This window comes from Pan troglodytes, chromosome 21 (genome assembly GCF_028858775.2).
Source record: "Pan troglodytes isolate AG18354 chromosome 21, NHGRI_mPanTro3-v2.0_pri, whole genome shotgun sequence".
Taxonomy (NCBI): Eukaryota; Metazoa; Chordata; class Mammalia; order Primates; family Hominidae; genus Pan; species Pan troglodytes.
Genome location: NC_072419.2, coordinates 8,604,602 through 8,612,361, shown reverse-complemented (window position 1 = coordinate 8,612,361; position 7,760 = coordinate 8,604,602).

Genomic DNA, 7,760 nt, shown 5'->3' with positions numbered 1-7,760 from the left:
AGTGTTGGAAAGTTCCATCTTTATGTCAGGTTGAAGTTCAGGTTTCTGTTATTTTTACCCACTGAGTCCCGATCCTGTTGTCACTAGCCTGGGAGATTCTCCAGGGAAGAACTGTCTACCACTTGAAAACAAATGACTCCTAACTCTCTCAAATGGGTTAAACAAATAAACTACAACAACAAAATCCAAGTAATTTGTTGGTTCACATAAATAAAAATTCCAGGGATATTTAGCTTCAGGTAGAGTTTGATCAAGGGACTCAATAAGGATAACATGATCTCTGCATCCCTAGGCTCTCTTCTCCTCTGTATTGTGTTCATTCTAAGGCTCTATGTGCTTTTAAGATGACTGGCAGAAGCTCTGGGTTATACCCACATGCTATTTTCACCAATCTCAATCAAAGTTTCATGACATCTTATTGGCTTGAATTGGGTCATGTGTCCCATCCTGACCTCATGCCAGTCATTGTGGACAGATGGATGTGATGCTCTGTTTGATTAGAACTGAATCACATGGACATCACTAGAGCCAGGGATGGATTCAACCCCACTCGAAATAGTGGGGAAGGAAGTGGGTGGTTCTCAAGAAGAAAATGGAGCATGGATCCCAGTAGGAGAGCAAGTGAATGCTAGACCTCCTAGGGTATAGAGTAGGAATATGTTATGGAATCCAAGTCAACAAAAGTGTTCAAGCAGATTAAAGTTTATTATCAGTGCATCAATTCTGACACAGCGTAGGTGGATGCCAGTGAGTAAGGGGAGCTGGTGGGGTTTGGGGCCAGTTGGAGAGTATATGCTGTGGGAAATGTGGCCCTAGAATGGCAAAACCTTCTCTGATTTCCAAGAGACTGCAGAGATTGCTCAATATGCATGTGACATCTCTGTTTTTCAATCTCTAGGCAGGTAATTTTTTTAAAGTACTGAGTAAAACAAACAATAACATGTTTAGGATAAGACACATCACCCTCTCACCACTATTTTGTGAGTTCTTTCTAAACCTTTTTTTATGGGAAATACTTTTTTTTCATTTTTAGTACTTTTCCCCTTATGCTATGGACTGCAGAACACTGTTGTTCTGGACTTTCTTTTCTGGACCGATTTCACGTGGTCATAAGAAGGAAAAAGCATGGTAGGAGCCACAGAGAACTGGCTTCAGATTCTGCTTCCCTGGGTGACTCTGAACAAGTCCCTGAATGCCACTGTGCCTCAGTTTCCAGTCTGTCAAATGGAGAGAAAAATAGTGATTTCACTGGGTTCAGTAATATATTCAGTAATATGAAGTGCACCTGATACGTAAGAGGTTTATGATTCCTAACTATCTCAAATGGGTTAAACAAATAAACAACAACAACAAAAAGCCCAAGTAATTTGTTGGTTCACATAAATGAAAAACCGAGGGATATTTAGCTTCAGGTAGAGTTTGATCAAGGGACTCAATAAGGATATCACAATCTCTGCATCACTAGGCTCTCTTCTGCTCTGTGTTGGGTTCATTCTAAGGCTCTATGTGCTTTTAAGATGACTGGTAGAAGCTTTGGGTTATACCCGCATGCTATTTTCACATTGTTGCTTCCTCTTAAAGGGGTGTGCCTCTGATTATGGTATTTCTGATGTCACCTGAGTGAGGGGACAAAACTATGCTGGTGGTAAGAAAAGGGTGAAATTAATTTTTTTAATAGAGCTGTAACATATGTGCTATAAAAGTGTGCTTAAGTGTGGCATTCAATGGAGCCTCACATTTGCATACACCTGTGTGGTCACCACTCAGATCACACCATAGAACATTTCCAGCACCCAGAGGGCTCAAGGAGATCATTTTAATAGGCTGTTTGTGGGGGATGTGGAGCAAGCCAGAGTTAGATTTGGAATAAAAACATTGAAGGCCTTGTGGATTACTGGTTCTTTGTCCATGCTACAAAGGCCACTGTGCAGTGATCACAGAGCAGGCATTGGTTAAGGGATTCCAACATCCCGGTAACCTTAAAAGAGCACGTTACTAATAAGCACACGGTTTCCACGACAACGCCGTACACCATCACTAGCGAGGAAAGTCTTGTCATAATGATCACGACAATCATTATGATCCCTCGGATTCGGATCACCCCGCCCCCACCCCCAGCTCCAAGCCCTTCACACAAATGAGCCCAGCCATGGGGCTTGTCTGTTAATTAAAGGCCCCAAAGTGAAAACAACAAAAATCCCCACGACAGTGTCAGGAACAATGGTTCCGTAATAGATGTCATCTCAGCATTCTTGATTCATGTGCTGGCTCCGTGCCGCCTCCCATTAGCTATGCAGATTTATAACAAAGATTTATAATCGGCCCTCTAATATGTAAATCTGCATCTATGTTGCATTCCCTCATGATTTGTCTTGTCTCTGTCTAACTTACACCAAGCCCCATTATTCTTTGTTCCCAGGGCTCCCCTCATCCTTCATCACCTTTGACATGAAGTGTGCCTTCTGAAAATGTGCATCTGTCTCACTCTTAAATCCCAGTTACACCTGGTGAGCTCCTACAGGCCTGTCCTCAGGTTTAGGAAATCAGAAAGGGCTTTCTGGTTCTTGGTAAGATCCATGCTCTGTCTGGACTTGAAGAAGGAGCACTGGAGTGAGAGTCTTACCTGGGGATGTGAGGATGGTCCCAGCTCTGCTAACCAGTCACTGGAGGTGGGCTGTGGCCTCCCCCAAAGAGTTTTCTCTTTGGTAGAGAAAATGATGGTGAAATATGGTAATGTCTTTCGTCCTTTCAGGAGCTGACACATAACACCTGCTCTGTACCTGTCAGTCAACTAATCAACAAGGCCTCAGTTGCCTCATCCAAAATGGGGGTGATGGTTTCTGCCCTGATGAATAGAGGGAGGTCACGTGATAAGACACAGGGACAGTGTCTGACCCAAAGTTGTTGCATAGTCAGGGTTAATGACTTCCCCTCCCATATTCCTCCAATCTTTGTTGAACATTTACTAAGCCACTGTTGTGTGCCCTGCGCTGGGCTAGCGGTGGGAGATTCAGCAGTGATTAAGCAAAGTTGGTACTTCCTGGGGCTCACTTTCTAACAAGGGAGACCAGTCGCTTACAAATGAACAAGGGTCTCCAGGTTGCAGGCGCTTGCTAGTGCTGTGAAGGAAAATACAGGGTGAGGGATGCAAGTGACAGGGGCAGGGAGGCTGTCACTCAGAGAGGGCACAAAGGCTCTCTGGCAGGTGACATTCGACCAGAGATGTGCAGCAGGTAAGCCTGTGGGTGTCTGGGCAAGGGAGTGAGGGAAATAGCCTCCCAGGAAGAGGGAGCAGCAAATGCAAAGGCCTCGAGAAGGATTTGTGGCTGTTTCTGTACCGAAGAGTAAGAAGCTAAGGCAACAAGTAAGAGCAGAGGGCGGGAATCAGGGTGCCGAAGTGGAAGAGACCAGATGGTGGAGGGCGTCCCGCACCTTGCGCCATCCCAGTTTACACTGTCACCCCGTGTGACTGTGGAGCTGCTTTTACTCTCAAAGTATCCTGGTTTGGATCATGTATAGTATTGATGCCTCACTTATGGGCCATGGATGTTGACTTTTGACCCATGGTGAGATGGGAGCCACTGGAGGATTTTCAGCACAGGAGGGGCATGATCTGACCCAGATTTAAAGGGACGCGCTGGCCATTGTATAAAGAGCAGGCTGCAGGGAGCACAAGGGAACATTCTGCGTCCCTGTCAGCGAATGGCACTCTCCAAAGTGAACATGAGAGACGGAGTTACCAGGAGTGACATGGGAGCTTTTCTTTCTTGAGATCAAAGCCCCAGTCACAGTGTTCTCTCCTTAATACACAGCCACAGGTATCAGGACTCTCAGACACTGCCAGTGGTAGTGGTGGATGGCATTTAAGAAACTAGTCTGCAGAAGCCAGCCTGGAGCCCTCCTCTCCCCACTCCCGTCTCAGCCTTGAAAAATGGAGCCTCATAGTTTGAGCTTTCGGGGAGAAAAATCTCTGAATTGGGGCTTGCTTTACATAAAAGACAGATCATTGGAAAGTGTATAAATCCAAGTCTGGCAGATCCAATTGTATTTTAATCCACTGGGGAATGTTGCTATTCAAGGTCCTCACTGATTTTACAGATTGCAACAGTATCTGTTGTCCATTTAGGAACCTTGGTAAAACCAAGAAATGCATCAAGAAGTTTCCCATGAAATTGATCAACAGTCAGAGGTTCAGATAAGATCATTTACGGAGCCCCTGCCCGGGCCAAGGCACAGTGAGGATTAACGCATTAATGGGGATAACTTGGAGATGAACGCATGACCTCTGTGCTCAAGGAGTTTGCAGTTCAGCAGGAAAGACCTCGCAGAGCAAAGAACTTTGGAAAATAAAAAGAGTTACTTTGGGAAGACTGAACAGCAAAGGTTGATGCAGGTGTCAGGAGCAGAGACCTGGTCTGGCAAGGGCTGAGGATTCCTGAGGAGGTGACTGAGACCTGCAGAGGGGCAGGACAGAGCTGGTGTGAGTGGGGGTGAGTGCAGGGAGGGCTTTGATGGCTGGGCAGAGACACAGCAGGGAGCTTGATCACACAAGACCTCTAGGCCGTGGTCATGATGTGTGGACTTTGTCTCAGGAACAAAAGAAGGATGTGGAGAAGTTCAAGAGAGGTGGCATGGTCAGGTGTGTCGAATAGGAGTTTTCTAGAACAAGCTGAGGTATACACATTTATACATGTCTCCAACAAAGAAAAAAAATATAATCCTTGATCTCACCTCTCAGAGTTAGCTATGATTAATATTTTAACATATACTCTCCCAGGGTGGTTCTTCGGTGTGTCTCCGAACACTGGATGATATGCCTTTCTTGTTTAACATTATAATGTCTTAAGCATTTTTATGCAATCATTATAAGTGTCAATTATAAATCTGCATAATCACAATAGTTTACAAAGTGGATATACCATGGTTTACTTCAGCATTTCCTAATGAACATGATGGTTTGCCTAGAATGTTCCAAGGTTGTGCCTTTCCTCTGGTGTCATTATTAATAGCACCTCATTCACTTTTGGAAGAGTTCTGGATGAAAAATTATATGGTCACCCTTCCTATGGGATAAACATTTGAGTTGCTTTCATTGTTATTATTATTATTATTATTGCATCATAAATAACCCTGTGATAAATATATTTCAGCTTGAAAACCGAATCATCACGTCATTGCTCCAAAGACTCTTAGAATTCATGTCGTGTTTCTTAAACTTCAGACATCCACATGCAATCTGTCACAGCCGACACTATCTTTTAACATTTTTCTTTAATTCGACTTACTTTTTTAAAACCATGAATGAGCTGATTTAAGAAGGAAGCTTAATGTTATTACCATGAATGGAAAACCAGTATTATATTCCATTAATAGAAGTGGCATAACAATGAATTCAAGCAACAATTCAAGGAACAATACCATGAGGAACCAGCTCTAAGCCGAAGTCTGGTAGGGACAGGACAAAAGGAAGCTTTGCAAGCATTAGAGGGGTGTTAAAGACTTACTAGTCTCAGATGGAGCCTTTATCTTTAATAGAATTGGAAGGCTTTAAAGAGCATTGAAAACTTCCTCCCTCTGGGGTCCCAGGTGGCGGGTCCGGACCCAAGATCACCCGAGGGAGTTGTATGTGTTAACAGCTAAGGTAGCCTCAGATCAGGACAGCCTTTATGCAGCACGGTAATGGGCTTGGAATTTACTCCTGCATTTTAAGCATAAGAGTGGCACAGTTATACCCCCTTACCGCATAATAAAAGCTGCCCAGGCACCAAGCCCTGGGCTGTCAATTGATGCACCGAGTCACTGTCTAGGAGATGAGACAGGAATAAGCAAAGAAAACCCCACTGTAAGTGTACATACATTTAAGGGCTGTAAGAGCTTTAATTTTTTTTTTTTTAATTAATAGGCCAGGTGCGGTGACTCACGCCTGTAATCCCAGCACTTTGGGAGGCTGAGGTGGGCAGATCACTTGAGGTCAGGAGTTCGAAACCAGACTGGCCAACATGGTGAAACCCCATCTCTACTAAAAGTACAAAAATTTACCCGGGGGTGGTGGTGGGCGCCTGTAATCCCAGCTACTTGGGAGGCTGAGGCAGGAGAATTGCTTGAATCCAAGAGGCAGAGGTTGGAGTGAGCCGAGATCGTGCCACTGCACTCCAGCCTGGGTGACAAGAGTGAGACTCTGTCTCAAAAAAATAAAATTAAAATAAAATAATAAAATAAAAGACTTCATTTTTTTTTTTCCGAGAATGACTTTCACTCTGTCACTCAGTCTAGAGTGCATTGGCATGATCTTGGCTCACTGCAACCTCCTCCTCCCAGGTTCAAGCGATTCTTCTACCTCAGCCTCCCAAGTAGTTGGGATTATAGGTGCAAGCCACCATGCCCGGCTAATTTTGTATTTTTAGTAGAGATGGGGTTTCACCATGTTGGTCAGGCTGGTCTTGAACTCCTGACTTCAGGTGATCCACCCGCCTCAGCCTCCCAAAGTGCTCACAGGCGTGAGCCACTGCACCCGGCCCATTTTTTAGTTCTGTGTTTACAGAAAACTCGAATGAAAGTTCAGCGAATCCCTGTACATCTCTTCACCTCCCCCCAACACCTGCAGTTTTCCTTGTTATTAACATCTCGCATTAGTGTGAAACATTTGTTACAATTGATGAGCCAATATTGATGCACTGTTATTGGAGTTCACTCTTTGTACCGTATATTCTATGGGTTTTGAGAAAAGCCCGTAATGACATGTATCTACCATTACAGTAACACAGAGAATAATATTAAAATACTAGTCCCACTAATATATAAATATGCTTTTATATGTAATATGTAATATAATATATAAATAAAAGTCCCACTGTCCTAAAAATCCTCTGTGTTTTGCCTATTCATTCCTCCTTCTCAAACCCTTGGAAACCACTGGTCTTTGTACTCTCGTAGTTTTGCCTTTTCCACGATGTCTTATAGTTGGAGTCACGCAGTGTGCAGCATTTTCAGATTGGCTTCTTTCACTTAGCAATATGCATTTAAGTTCCTCCATGTCTTTTTGTGGCTTGATAGCTCATTTCTTTTTAGAGCTGAATAATATTCTGTTGAGGGACGTTGCACAGTTCATCCGTTCACCTACTGAAGGACATCTTGGTTGCTTCCAAGTTTGGGCAATTATGAAGCATGCTGCTATAAACATTCATGTGTGGGTTTTTGTGTGGACATAAGTTTTCAGCTAAGAACTATTTATTAAAGTTATAATTTCATTGTGATGCTATTATTACTGTTGATGGGACTGGCTGCTCTTCTGATGATATAGTCAGGGAAAACTCTGGGGAGATGACATTTAAAATAAGATCTAGCTGGGTGCCGTGGCTCATGCCTGTAATCTTAACACTTTGGGAGGCCGATGTGGGCGGATCACGAGGTCAGGAGATCAAGACCATCCTGGCTAAAACGGTGAAACCCCATCTCTGCTAAAAGTACAAAAAATTAGCTGGGCGTGGTGGTAGCAGGCTCCCAGCTACTTGGGAGGCTGAGGCAGAAGAACTGTTTGAACCCGGGAGGCAGAGGTTGCAGCGAGCCAAGATCGCGCTGCTGCACTCCAGCCTGGGTGACAGAGCGAGACTCTGTCTCAAAATAAATAAATAAATAAAATAAAATAAACTAAGACCTGAAGAATGGGGAAGGAGCGGCCCTGAAAGAGCTGAGGGGAGGGCACCCCAGGCAGAGAGAAGAGCAAGAGCAAGGGCCCAGAGGTGGGAGCACTGCTGGCCCAA